A 16,075-nucleotide genomic window follows, 5' to 3' on the forward strand; every position below is an offset into this window, starting at 1 on the left:
GGATTGGTAATGGTTGTGAGTAATTTTATTCTGGATCTAATACCCTAAAATATGATGATGTGATCAGTATTATTTTGAGTGAGAAAACTTGTAGGAAAACCTTAGGTGGATCTACATTAGGAAGTGCTTTGAACACACAAAGTAGAGGAAAAATGATTGAAAGAGGAAATGATTCTGGAAATCATGGGAAATCATGAGGAAAGTCAAAGAGGAAGAGGTCTTAATCAAGAGGACTATGAGATTGCTAGTATTGTGGTAAAATAGGGCATAAGAAGAAATATTTCTGACTTAAAAGAACAATGAAGGAGATAAATTTGATGGGGACACAACCCAAGAATAGAATGGACATAACAGAAAAGGGAAATTATATTAATTGAAAAATAAGCTAGTACATTCAGTACAGAGAAAATAAACTTCAAAACATCCCCTAAGGGCTTACAATAGCATAAATTTGGAGATAATTTCTCCTTTTAGTACCTCCTCTCAAACTCCACTCCGAACTGCCTTTTACAATGCCAGGAATCTCCTTAAATAGACCCCGGAGGGTTAAGGACTAGGAATACATTCTAGAAAGTGCCAATAGGCATCCATTGACCAAATAGAAGGTTCCAGAAGCTGTATTAGAAGTCGGTGCAAATCTAGAAGAATCCAAAAATGGTAATCGAACTTTCGAGAGGCATAACTTTTGAACCGTAGCTCTGATTGATGAACCGTTTACATTTCTGGAAAGCTCTCAAAGTGCTCTATAGCCCTATGGAAAACCTTCACTCATACCCCATTTTTTGGCCCTTTTTGAGGTCATTTAATGCCCCTAACCTGACTTTGAAGCATTCTTAAGAGGTCTCCAAAATCCAAAAAATTGTAATAACTTTCAAACTGTGGGGCCTTTTGACCTGATTCTTTTTTTGGAATGCTCTAAATCACAATTACATTCATCTAGCCAATTAAAACCTTCTAGTTTACCAAAATGAGGGCCCAATTGCATACTCCTATTTTTTTTGGAATTTACTAACACACTGATAGTGCAACTGTGAGAATTGGAACCTTTATTTGACCCAAATGGGTGTCCCAAAATGAAAACACATGAAACAAAAACTAAGTCTAAGTACATTTTTTTGGGCAACACTAGATTGCCCTTATACCTTTGGATGCTCCTACATCAAAACTAGAAGGGAACAAGAAGGAAAATGTGGTAAGTAACAAATCTAAAGAGGATGCTTTGCTTCTATCTTTAGAAAGTCTTGATGATTCATGGGTTTTAGATTTTGGTGCTTTATTTTATGCTACACTTCATAGAGATTATTTTATTAATTATGTCCAAGGGGATTTTGGGATTGTTTATTTGGGGGATAATGAACCCTATCATACTGTTGGAAAGGGAAAAGTTGAGATTAAGTTACAGAATGGGAATCATTGGCTACTAAATGAGATAAGATATGTTACTAAATGAGATAAGATATGTTCCAAGGCTAATTAGGAATTTAATTTCAGCAAGAAAACTTGGTGATGAGGTTTGTGTAGTTACTTTTAATGATAAAAATTGGAAGGTTTCAAAAGGTTCCCTTGTAGTAGAAATAGGTGTGAAACTAGGCACCTTATATCTTTGTATAGGTCATATTGTTTCTTTTACTTTAATTGTTTCAGAGAAAAATCAATGTTCAAGAAAAATTACTGCAATTGAGTAGGGAGAAAAAATAGCTACTATAGATCCTGATACAACATTGTGGCACAATAGAATTGGGCACATGCGTAAGAAAGGTATGAAAGTACTTAATGTAAAGAAAGTTTTACCAGGTCTAAAATGTGTCAATATGTATTTCTATGAAAGTTGTGTGTATGGAAAATAAAAGAGAGTGAGTTTTGTGAAGACTAGGAAGGAAAATAAAAGGGAGAAATTAGAGCTTGTGCATACAGACATATGGTGACTAGCTCAAGTATCTTCCTTGGTGGATCTCATTATTTTGTTGCATTTATTGATGATGCAACTAGAAAAAAATGGGTTTATTTCCCTAGACAAAAATCTAATGTATTTCAAACATTTAAAAAATGGAAATGCTTGGTTGAAAATGAGACTAGTAAGAAATTAAAATATCTTAAATCTAATAATGATGGTGAGTATTGTAGTCATGAATTTGAAGATTATTTCTCCACTAATATTTTGTATAGACAAAAAACTGTTCAAAAAACTATTCCAAGGACTCCATAGGATAATATAGTGGTTGAATACATGAATAGGACTATAATGGAGCCTGTAAGGAGCATGAGGTTGCATGTTGGGTTGCCCTTAAATATGTGGGCATAGGCTATTAATAATACTATATATTTGATTGATAGAGGTCCCAATTGATAGAGGTCCCTCTACTCTGCTGGGTTGTGGTATTCCAAAGAAAACATGGACTGTTAAGAAGGTGAGTTATTCTTTTCTCAAAACCTTCCGTTCTGAAGCATTTTTTCATATAGATTCTGAAAAATAGAACCAAGTTGGAAGCTAATTCAAAGAAATGTGTATTTTTTGGATATGGCATTGATAAATTTGGTTATAGGCTTTGGGATTTTGAAAATCATAAAATAATAAGAAGTATGGATTTCATATTCAATGAGAAAGTGTTGTACAAAGATCTATTACAACAACATAAGAAGAAAGAAGATGATTATGTAGTGTTGTTGGATACTCCAAAAGATGAAGTTCTAACAATTCCTCATGATGTGTAACAACCATAACAACAAATACCACACACACTAATGAATGTTAGATGGTCAACAAAGATAAGTAGACCTCCAAAAATATTTTTGTCCTCTGTGTATTCTATTTTACAAACCAATGCTAGTGAACTTGAATGTTATGAAGAAGTTATGCAAGTGGATACTAAGATCCAATGGTAGTTTGCAATGAAAATCAAATGGACTCTTTGCTAAAAAAAAGGACTTGGGATTTATGCAGGTTGCCCACAAGTAAAAGGGCTTTACAAAATAAGTGATTTTATAGGTTAAAAGAAGTAAATGGAGGTAAGAAAAGATTTAAAGCTAGGTTAGTTGTAAAAGGATTTGCATAGAAAAAAGGCATTGATTTTGATGAAATATTTTCTCCTATTGTTAAAATAACTTCTATCCATATTCTTTTAAGTATTGTGGCTATTGAATATTTTTATTTGGAGTATTTTAATGTTAAAAAAACCTTTATTCATGGTGATTTGGATGAAGAGATATGTATGGTATAGCCACAAGGATTTGAGGTCAAAGGTAAGGAGAACTTAGAGTGCAGACTGAAGAAAACTTTATAAGGCTTGAAGCAAGCACCTCGATAATGGTATTTGAATTTTGATAGTTTTATGTATGAACATGGATATAGCATGTGTCATTTAGATCATTGTGTTTACTTTAAGAGGTTAGATGATAATAGATACATTATTTTATCTTTATATGTTGATGATATGCTTGTAGCTAGGTCTAACATGGATCACATTATGAGGATGAAATGCTAGTTAGCACATGTATTTTTGATGAAGGATTTGGAGGCAGCAAAAAAAATCATTGGTATCAAAATTTGTAGAGCTTGGAAGAATAAGAAATTGACATTATCTCAAGCTGATTATATTGAGGTGGTGTGGCAATGTTTTTCTATGGAGAATGCTAAAGCTGTCAACACACATTTACCTAGTCATTGAAGTTGACTAAGAAGATGGGTCCCAAGACACAAGAAGAGGAGGAAAATATTTATAAGGTATCTTATACTTTAGCTATAGGAATCTTGATGTATACTATGGTATGTACTAGGCCAGATATTGTACATGTAGTGGGAATTGTTTGGAGGTATATGAGCCATCTAGGAATTGAGCATTGGAATAAAGTTAAATGGATTCTTAGACATTTGAGAGGTACATCCAGTACATGCTTACATTTTGGGGGCTCTACTACTGATTTACAAGGCTATGTTGACTCAGATTTGGTAAGGGATATTGATACCATGTAGAGTACTACTAGTTATGTATTTACTATTGGTGGAGTAGAAATGAGTTGGGTTTCTTGATTACAAAAGATTAATTCTTTATCCACTATAGAGGAAGAGTATTTTCCTTCTACAGAGGTAGCCACGGAGATGATATGGCTTCATTTCTTCATGGAAGAGTTGGGACATCCAAAGAGGGATAACTATTTGTTCACTAATAGTTGGAGTGCCATTCATCTTGCAAAGAATTCAGTTATGCATTCAAAGACAAAACACATATAGTTGTAGTACCATTTCATTCTCTTAGTTTTGGATGATGGATAGTTAAACCTAGAAAAGATACATACAAATGATAATCCAGTAGATATGTTTACCAAGGTAGTGACAAGGGAGAAGATGAATTCCTCTTTAGCTTTGGTTGGTCTTCTAGACTAAATAGAATAAATGAACAACAATGTCCAAGGTGGTTTGATATATTCTAGTAGGAGCTATAGGTTTTAGAGTGCTATGATCAGTCTCCAAGTGGGACGCTATTGTTGTAGAGCCTGATTAGTCTACAAGTGGAAGATTGTTGTGATATGGAGCCTAATCAGACTTGGAGGTTTATTTGACACAATTTTTTCCTCATATTATTTCTATAGGGTGTTGGAATTATGATATATTTGTCATTAGTGCAAACACTTATTCAATTCTAAATTCTTATCTAGCTCATCACTTAGTCTCAAGAATATATCAAGCATTCAGTGCTTACCTTACAAGTTCAACAAGTAAATAGTTCTCACCGAGCATTCCAGAAGATACCGAGTGAATGAGAAGATTAGCAGTGTTTATTGAGTGAAAAACATAAACAAAGATCAATAGATTTTACCAAGTGAAAAAGGTAAACAAAGGACTCAGTGTTTATCAAGTTAAGCAAGGTAAATGAAGAAGTTAGTTTTACCAAGTGACACTATATCTACCAAGTCACCAATGGTTACCGAGTTCCAAGCAATGTTGTGTGGCCAGTATGAACCGAGTCTTTACTTCTATCGAGTGCATGACAATGCTAAGTAATGTAGTGGATGTTGAGTATCAGAAGGTCACCAAGTCAATTCAGTGAACCCGAGTTATTTAGTATTGGGCCAACTCAGTACTATTTTTTTTACTTGTGTTTTGGCCAACCTTGTAATTGTAAATATTGGAATGGTATATATGTAATGTATGATTTCATTTGCAATAAAAAGGATGACATGTATGAAATGAGAGAGTAATATTCACATGTGAAGACGGTATTGCTATCAGCAGTAGAGTAAAAGGGATATAGCAAGGTCAACATAGGAGCAAAAAAGTTATATCTATCACATTAGGTGATCAATGCAAAAATGATCTTATCAGCAAACAAGTTGTAAGTAGATCCACTGCTTCATCCTAACAGGTGAATTAGTTTTTAAATCCTTTAATAGGGTAGACTTAATAGTCTTTTTGTAAATCTCCTAACAGAGTACATACTTCACTGTATGTTTGTAAATCCTCTAACAAGGTGGATCTAGTAGTCCAACTTGCTCCTAATAGGGAAGATCACTAGAAGTGATCATTGTAAGCCTTAATTGGCCAACTTCATACTATAGTAACCACTATGCTTAGTAAAGCCAAAACCACTAAAACCCTAGGTCAGGATGAGTTGCAGAAGAAAACCATAGCAGAATGGGATGGTAGAGGACTAAAACTTAACAACATATCTGACATGGAACTCAAATTTGGTATTTATGTAATTGCATATAAACCATACAGCTCTAGTAGATTGAATAGTGTACCGTGTGAGGCCGTGGATTTAGCATTTAAGATTGTAAAGAAAAATATAGAATTTGATCTATCAGAATTACTGTTAATATAGCTAAATAAGAATATGAAAAGCATAAGGACTTCAAAGAATAACCCTTGTAAATTTTGTTCTTTGTTAATTTTCTTATTCTTTTATGTACAAAACTTTTTTCATCCAAAGGATCTATAGTATGGAGAAAAGACACCCCAATTCTATATCAGATTAATGAGTTTATAGTAGAAATGGGTGAAATTTTTGACAAAGTCATGGATAACTATTTTGAAGACTTCAAGGGAAGGATGAATAACAGGTTCAGAATTCCTCCTAAGCTTGTTGAGGATTATAAAGATGATATATGTTTCATGGTTGACTGTGATCATGTGTACATACAAGTAGTGATACCACGAGTGGCATGGGTAAAACCATTATCTTATGAATTAAATATTGATGAAACAAGAGACATCATTGAGGCACTGGTGAATGAAGCAGCTATCCCTAACATCCTTGCCTTTGGAAGTTATGATGAAGCAAAGGCCAGAATACAGCTTGAAATCAAGCTACCATAGGCCATAAGCAAAGGCAAGAGAAAGATAGCCAAAATGAAAACTGCAACCGGTCCTCTCATGGTAACTAAAGGAAAAGGTGAGGACAAAGAAGATGATGAAGAATGAGGAGGAAAAGAAGAAGAAAAAGAAGAACATGAATCTAAAGAAGAACATCCAAAGAAGAAAGGAAAGGTAATCATTACCAAACCTAAGAAGAAGCCTACTGCAGTATTCTCAAGGAGAACCAAAAAAGGAAAATAGGAACCTATATTTGTCAAGCCTCCACCCACATTTGAAGAAAGGCTCAAACAATTGGAAGAAGGAGTAGGAATCACAAATTTCAAGGCATTGAAATTTGAAACAAGAACAGATGCTGAGAAAATGCAGATAGAGGAACTGGTACTCTCCAAGATGGAAAAATGGAAATACTTCCTGGACCAGCTTGACTCTCAAATCTCCAAGGAACTAGTGGAGAGATTGCAACCAAGATGGTAGAAAACCACCCAAATGGTAAAAGATATCTATGAGCAATCTCTAGAGAATCCTCAACCTAGTCTCACTAGTGCAGAAATAAAGATTGTAATGAAAAATCATGAAGGAAAAATGATAATCAGATTTCACACTTGTTTGATTTTAATCAAATACATTGAGCATGTTGTAAATGATGCAACAAAAATGTGGAAAAATATCTATCATCTGCATAAGCCTAGTGACGAACTAGTAGAAATCAAGGATGATGATAGCAATGACAGTGATGATATGCATGACACTCCATCGATCACAGTCTCACCAGGAGAGTTGCATGCATTAATGGAAGAAGACAAGGAAGAAAAAGAAATGGGGGAAGAAGCTAAAGAAGAAAATAAGGAGGAAGATGATCTAGTAAAAATTGCACCAATAGTTATTGCATCCCTTCCTCACTCTCCACCGAAAACTATCATATCATCAAGGTTGGAGTTATCTTCCACAGTTTTGATAGCATCTACATTAGATTTATCATCTGCACTTGCCACATCACAGCTCTAGGTAACATTAATGGAAGTGTCTATCACTTCATCTAGCGAGTTGTAGCCCTCTTCTTCAGCCACCAAGCTAGCATCCTTAGCTCCATCATCATTAGTCGGTATAACAGTAAGTTCTACAATTTTGTCAGTTCTAGCTTGTTCTACAATTTTGGCAGCATTATCTACATCTACTTCAAATTCAATTAGTTCAGATACTGCTATAACGAGTGTATCATCATTTTTGGGAAGTATTCCAATTTTTTATTTGGTAAATATCTCTATTGGCACTCAATCCTCAAATCCTATCCCAGTTTTTACTACTAGCCCTTCCATCTCTACTATTGTGTCTATTCCTAAGATTTAACCAGACATCACAGAAGTCAAACAAAAGCATCCATTAAGACTTCTGATCATTGGAAAAAAAATTCCAGAAGATATTGATTTAGACATAGATATAGTAATTCCAAAAATTGACTATGAAAATGCTACCATTGAAGAAATGAGGTATGCTAGTCAATTAATAGAGATGAAAGCTATGCAGAAGTAGCTAAGGTCTAAAAGGGTTAAGGAATTTAGAATAATAGAGAATGCCAAGAATATTATTACAGATGCTATAGGTGTTGAAGTAGATTCTATTCAACACATTTTGATTCAGTTAGAAGAGACTGTAAATAAATTCAATGAGGACACCTCTGGTCAAGAAAAAATGATTGAGAAGGCTGAAAGGAAATTTGATAATAAGGTGCTTGAGCACATTGCTCAGCACACTGCAATAAAGTAGGTAGAATTGTTCACAATTTTGGCCAATCTTGAAAATTCTTTTAATAATGTAACTTTACTTTTTTCCAAACTTTGTGATGTTACCGAATACACCAAGGAGATCAAAGAAAAATTGAATAAAATTGATGAGGATATGAAGGGCAGTGCCCAAATGCTACAACTTGATCCCAATTCAAGTTCATCCCATCATCTTAGAATCAAATTTTTGTCAGAAAAGTAGGCAGAATTGTTGAGAGAGGAAGCAAGGATTAGGTCTACCTTAATTGACATTCAAAACATGATCCTTCCTATCATGGAGACAATGCAGAAACACATTATCTACTGCAAAGCATTGATCCATGACAACAATTTCTCAGTTATAGATCAAATGGTTGAACTTTCAGCTAAAATTAAAATAGCACTCTCCTCCTACAAAATTTTGCAAGAAAATTGGGCTAAGACTTTGGCTCTTAGTCTCAAGGTACACTCTGAGTTTATCTCCCATTTTGGTGTTTTTGTGTAAATACATATTGCTTAATTTGGCATTATTGTGAAAAAGGGGGAGATAGAGTTAGAGAAGAGATAGAGATGAGATAGAGTTAGAGAAATTTGTAAATACTCTAAGCATATTGTATGGGGGAGATATATGTAAATCAATACGTCAAATTTTGTATATAAGTTTTGGCTCATAAGTGTTTTTGTCACTAATGCCAAAGGGGGAGATTGTTGGAATTATGATATATTTGTCATTAGTGCAAACACTTATTCAATTCTGAATGCTTATCTAGCTCATCACTAAGTCTCAAGAATATATCGAGCATTTAGTGGTTACCTTATAAGTTCAGCAGGTAAATAGTTCTCACCAAGCATTCCAGAAGATACCGAGTGAATGAGAAGATCAATAGTGTTTATTGAGTGAAAAAGGTAAACAAAGATCAGTAGAGTTTACCGAGTGAAAAAGGTAAAAAAAGGACTTAGTGTTTACTAAGTTAAGCAAGGTAAATGAAGAAGTTAGTTTCTACTGAGTGACACTATATCTACCAAGTCACCAATGGTCACCGAGTTCCAAGCAATGTCATGTGGCTAGTATGAACCGAGTCTCTACTTCTACCGAGTGCATGATGATATCGAGTAATGTAGTGGATGTTGAGTATCAGAAGGTCATCATGTCAATTCAGTGAACCTAAGTTATTTACTATTGGGCTGACTCAGTACTATTTTTTTCACTTGTGTTTTGGTCGACCTTGTAATTATAAATATTGGAATGGTATATATGTAATGTATGATATCATTTGCAATAAAAAGGATGACATGTATGAAATTAGAGAGTAATGTTCACATGTGAAGAAGGTATTGCTATCAGCAGTAGAGTAAAAGGGACACAACAAGGTCAGCATAGGAGCAAAAAAGTTATATCTATCACATCAGGTGATCAATGCAAAAAGGATCTTTTCAGAAAACAAGTTATAAGTAGATCCACTACTTCATCCTAATAGGTGAATCAGTTTTTAAATCCTTTAACAGGGTAGACTTAACAGTCTTTTTGTAAATCTCCTAACAGAGTGCATACTTCACTGTATGTTTGTAAATCCTCTAACAAGGTGGATCTAGCAGTCCTACTTGCTCCTAACAGGGAAGATCACTAGAAGTGATCATTGTAAGCCTTAACCAACCAACTTCATACTGCAGTAACAAATTTTTTTGGGCATCATCCCCACCCCAGTTTTACTTTCTAATTGGAAGGTTTTTGAGTCACCAAATCATTATGTTGAAGTGTTGTGAATGTTTGATCTTTCATTTATGCAGTAGATTAGATGAATGAATGATGAATGGTTAAAATGATGAATTTCTTAAAAGTTTTATAAGTTACTGATTCACCCCTCCCCTCTCAATAACATATCTCATCCTAAATATTTCCAACAATTGGTATTAGAGCTTTGTGGTTCTCAGGATAAAGTTTGACAGCTTGAGAAAAGATCAAGGACAATGGAGATATTCAAACTTGACAAATCTATTAAAAATGAAAAGCTAGATTTGGAAATGGTCATGGGTCAACTCAAAGAAGCTAAGGAGCATCTTTCTGAATCCCTGAAAAGAAGAAATGAACTTGCAAGACAAATGAATGATCATCAGTATGTTGAAGAAAAGATTGAAGACCTTGTACCATCAAGTAGTTCAGATGAAGATAATGTGGCAATCAAGGAACTAGCAAAAAATGGTTCCCTGTAGGAAGAAGTAAGAAAGCTCAAAAGAGAACAAAAAATCAAATCAATCAAGCTGTGTGAAGTCTTGGAACAAAGAAAAAAAGAAAATGAAGACTTAGAGGTAAGAAATAGTCAATCCCTTCAGCATCAAGATCTTATAAATCAACTATCCATTGCAAATGAAGCAATTATGAATCTGAGATCTAAAAATGAAGACCTGAGGAATGATCCAATCACTGAAAGACAAATCAATGAAAGATTAAAAAGTGACTTAAGATCTGAAAGAAAAATCAATGAAAGTTTGGAAAATGACCTAAACACTAAAAAGTAAATCAATGAGAGAATTATGAAATCACAAGTAGACATGACTCAATTAAATCAGCTAGGTGAGCAAAATCTTCATAGACAAAAAGGCAAGGCTGGACTTGGTTACAAGGAAGAAGGTGAAACTTCCAAAAGAGGTGGACAAATCAATCAAAGGCCTACTTGTAATCACTATGGTAAGATAGGTCATACATCAAACAAATTTTGGAGCAATAGAAAAAGTAAATTCAATGGTAAATGCTTCAACTGCAATCAACATGGTCACAAAGCTAATGAATGTAAAGAAAAACCAAAATTTGAAGGCAAATGTCACAAATGCAAGAAAAAAGGTCACAAGGCATCTAAATGCAAATAAAAAAAATTCAATCTAGCAGAAGAAATTATCAAAGCAATATTTGGTTGGGACTACAATACTTGGTGCAGGTGTCACTATTGTGGAGAATATGGACACATTGGGATAAAATGTGCAAGACATCACCTAAGAAAGAAGGATACAACCATAAGATGTTACACATGTACCAAACTTGGTCATATAGCCAAAAATTAGATGAATATTGGAAGAAGTGAAGATGAAAAGAAAGCTAAAATTAATAACATTCAAAAGCAGATGAGACACCAATGGATTCCTAAATCTACCGAGAAAGACAGTTCAAATAATGGTCATGTCACTCAAGAAGTGCGTGACTCCATCATTTCTAATTAAGATTTAAGAAGACTCAGGAACTACATCTTCTAGCCACATCTTAAATAGTTCTAGAATGAAAAATTGCAAATGATCAAATCAGTATTTTAGATACAAGGATCAAAGAAAAGTTATCATTCACTGAGTTGCATGTACCGAGCAAGGTTGACTAAAGACCTTACCGAGCTAAGTCGGGAGTATCAAAGATTTTGTTAGACCACTAAGTTGCAATGTTTTACTGAGTAAATCAATGACAAACTAGCACACACTATGTCATCGCAACTACCTTTGTACCAAGCTTTAATGATAGTATTTCATCAAAAAGGGCAGAATTTGATTTCATTTTTCATCGTGACTTAACAATACTCAGAGCAAAAAGATTTCTAGTTGCATGCCAAGTGATTTGAAGAAAATTCCTATGAAGTATTTGTTTGAAGAATTTATCATCCATCGAGAAGCAATGGCATCTACAAGCACCAGTAGTAGCAAGGCGAAGAGGGGTTCTGAAATGCTAGTGAAAGGAGTCGAATGGAAAGCCCAAAATTCAAACTAGTGCTCGCAATTGCTGAATCACTTGATCTGCACGGAGCTCAATCAAAAATTCCACCTATGGTACTTCTTGTTAATGATATTTGTGCTTATTTCAAATGCACTATTCAAGAAATTGGTACATTAGATATGGTTAATGCCCTAGGTTAATTATGTGTTGATGGAGCCCTAAAACTTGAGCATAAGCACTTAGAAGCAAAATGATTGACCCACATTCCGCACCTACCAAGGAATTTCCAAGTTAAATGGGTTAGATATGTTCTGAGTTGTGTACACAGTGGTCAGTTGTGGTTGGAGCAACCCGTATTGATAACCAAAAAGATGATTCATAAGCTCACGGGGTTTGCCTATGCTTAGCAAAGCCAAAACCACTAAAACCCTAGGTTAGGATGAGTTGCAAAAGAAAACCCTAGTAGAATGGGATGGTAGAGGACTAAAACTTAATGATATATCTAACATGGAACTCAGACTTGGCTTTTATGTAATTGCATATAAACTATATTATTCTAGCAGATTGAATAGTGTACTGTGTGAGGCTGTGGATTTAGCATTTAAGATTGTAAAGACAAATCTAGAATTTGATATGTTAGAATTACTATTAAGATAGCTGAATAAGAATATGGAAAGCATAAGGACTTCAAATAATAACCCTTGTAAATTTTCTTCTTTTTTAATTTGCTTATTCTTTTATGTACAAAAGTTTTTTTCATCCAAAGGATTTGTAGTATGGAGAAAAGACACCCCAATTCTATATCAAATTAATGAGTTTATGGCAGAAATGGGTGAAAATTTTGACAAAGTCAAGGATAACTATTTTGAAGACTTCAAGGAAAGGATGAATAATAGGTTCATAATTCCTCCTAAGCTTGTTGAGGATTATAAAGATGATATATGTTTCATGGTTTACTATGATCATGTATGCATACAAGTAGTCATACCCCGAGTGGCATTGGTAAAACAATTTCCTTATGAATTAAATATTGATGAAACAAGAGACATCATTGAGGCAATTGTGAATGAACCAGTTGTCCCTAACATCCCTGCCTTTGGAGCTTATGACAAGGTCACATTAACAAGATGTTTGTAAAATTTTACAAGGTTTGCTCATAACTGAGCTCACTTACAAATAGTGAAAATATTTGGGCTCTTGGTCCTAGATGGTGTTTCCCTTCATAGGTTTTCCATGTTAAATACTTGTGTGAATATATGTGATGTTGCATGTTTATTTTAAGATTTATGTTTACTGCTGCAACTTGGTATAAACTACAAGATAACTTTGAGAATCGTTATATTAAATAACAATATTTAATGGTAAAATGGAAGCACTTTAATAAGATGTAGGCTTCCACTTTACAGGGTCACTACACCATTCAAATATGTGTGTGAGGAAAAGAGGGGAATTTCTAAGTATGATTCCACTTATGATCCAATTTAGATTAGCTAGACTTCAAGGGAAGAAGGGAGATAATACTAAATTTGAATTATAAAGTGAAATAAAATACAAGATAATGTACTTTCTTTGTCCCATAATAGGATATTGTGAATGTAAAATTGAACTAATTACTTAAATAAAGTAAATCTGTATGTTATGTAAAGATAATTAACTTAATTGAGATATAAGTCAAGGTTAAAGATATGAAAGGAAATAAAATATGAACGACTCACCTTGAAATGTGTAGAGGAAGATGCATTTTTTCTAAAAGGCTCACATATCTAAACTGTATGTAAATATCAATCTTCAAATCTTAAAATGAAATGACAAAAGGAACAAAACCAAAAAATCTTCCTAGAATCTAGGACAGAAGGATTAGGTCAACTTGGTAAGACATCTCATAACCTGGTTGATGTAGTCTAAAAAGCTTCAATTGATGATTCTAGAAAGATTGTGAATAGTAGGTTCTAGATATATAATCCTTTTCACTCCCAACATGCAAATCAGCACATAAAAGAAATGTTTTGGGATTTGGGTTTGATGAGGAATTTCCTTGGTCAAGACCTAGCTTAAGGAATTAACCACAAATTGAAATATAATTGATAAGGTAAATTCTTATATGTAGTAGATCTGAATAATATCAAGTGAAAGATACAATTACCTTCAAAGATGTAATTGATTTGATATGTGATCAAGTATGTAAGTGTAATAACCTTGACTCAAAGAAATCATAAGCAAATCAAAGAAGCCAAAACCTAATGTATGGAAATGTTTGTGACATGTCATGGATGAATAATAGAAGAGCTAGAATAGATTAGAATGATGAATCTTCTCCTTAGAGCCAAACTCCATGACCACCTTGAAGAAAGAAGCTTGATGTGAGAAGGAGATGCTTAGACTTGAATTCTTGAAGATATTTGGTTAAAGAATGTTTTGTTTGATTTCTTATTGAGATGAGATAACTTGAGAGTGAATGATATGAAAATGAACCCTCCAAGCCACCTTTTATACTAGTTTTTGGGCAGGAAAACAACTTAGGATGACTAAGGAAGTAATTAAATTAATTGATAAACATTGGAATTATTGGGCTTTCAACCCCATAATATCCTAAGACTAGGTTGACTTGGGTTAACCTAGTCCTTGACTAGGTTGACCTAGTCCCAAAGGACTAGACAAGTAGGCCACAAAAAGTGCCAAAAGGTGGTGTAGGTGAAAGTATAAGATAGTTGAGTGAATGAAAGATATGGTCAAAAGGGTATCAAAACAACACCTAGAAGACCATGTTGAAAGAAACAAATGACAAAGATTAGTAAAATGAAAGAGGAGAGGAGAAAACAAGACCAAAAGCACACTAAGGAGGGATAAAAGGTCTCAAAATGAAGTGCTTCCATTTTAACATAGTACAAATAGTAAGGTTTATTAAGTTGCCAATTTGATGCAAAGATGAAATCAATTTAAAGTACAATGTTTGATTAGATTACCAAGTTAATGATCTGAAAGTATAAATTGTTTAAGTTGGTACCAATTTTTTTTTTATGTCTTGTAGAATAATTGCAAATAATTGATTAACCCCCTCTTAGTTATCTAACAATTAGTATTAGAGCCAAGTACTTGAAGGTAAAGTTTAAAGGGACTTAACCTAAAGATCCAAATAAGTATAAGAGATAGGTGTCAAAGCTACAAGGAGAAATTTTCATGATGGAATATAAGAATGAAGCTAGACCTATTTGGAATCAAAGACCATGCATTACACTTACTAGAGAACTAATACACCCAACCTATTAGCTCATGATTTGACATGGTTTTAATCACCTTTTGGGATGTGGAATATACCTAGCAATCAAATACTAAACTATGAAAATTATATCCAATAAAAACAATAGGACCAACTAATAAGGAAATATAGTCTTCTTCTCTTTGAATTTTGCAAGATTTAGGTTGGTATACAATACAAAACATTAATCCCTATGAAGAATATTAATTCCTTAAATTATTCTAACCTTAGATAAATAAAATGAAAAGAAAGAAAATTACTCTTCCATATTAAGCTATTCTTAAGTCAAGTATTGGCAAGAACTTTTAGATCCACATTATATCATGAAAATAAAAGGTTATTGAGTAAGGATTTTAATTTTGTGCAAGCCTAGATGTATGCTTAGAATCACATTGTGACCAATTTTTTATCCATTGGGATTATATTCATTAATCTGACACTAAAACCTTATATCTGCTCCTTCACTTTGTGCATGAGAATCAATACTTATCAAAATCTTTCCACGAAACCCTTTAATTTTCTCCAAAAATATTAAGAATTTACTTAATAAATTTTATTAACAACAAAATATGATATCAGATACAATTCTAAGTGAATTATAACTCAATTTCAACGTACTTGTTGTTAGATTACAGAAAATTAAAGAAAATCATGAAAAGATACAAGATCCAAATTGGGCAACTTCAATGACTTCTTCATTTGCATTAATTTTCTTGAAATAATCCAATTAGATTATTGGATTAGTGAAATAAAATAACTCAATATATGCTTAAAAAACTGAAACTCTACCTTCATTCATTTGAAAAACCAAAAAATTACTATATATAGTACTTGTCCGACTTCAAATAGGAACATGTTATTCATTCTTCAAAATTTAGATCCTTTCTCTAGTCTCCCAAAATCATTTATAGAGATGAGTTGCAACAAGCTTAAGACTTGAAGGGAAAAGACACACAACCCATTTTCATTTGACAATAATTACTTGTTACATAAAAGACAATGTGTCAACATCAATCTTTGCAAATAAAAAAAGAAGAAGAGAAGGAGATAGTTAG

Source organism: Cupressus sempervirens, chromosome 7 (assembly GCF_028749045.1).
Source record: "Cupressus sempervirens isolate cs-2001-9-10 chromosome 7, ASM2874904v1, whole genome shotgun sequence".
NCBI lineage: Eukaryota > Viridiplantae > Streptophyta > Pinopsida > Cupressales > Cupressaceae > Cupressus > Cupressus sempervirens.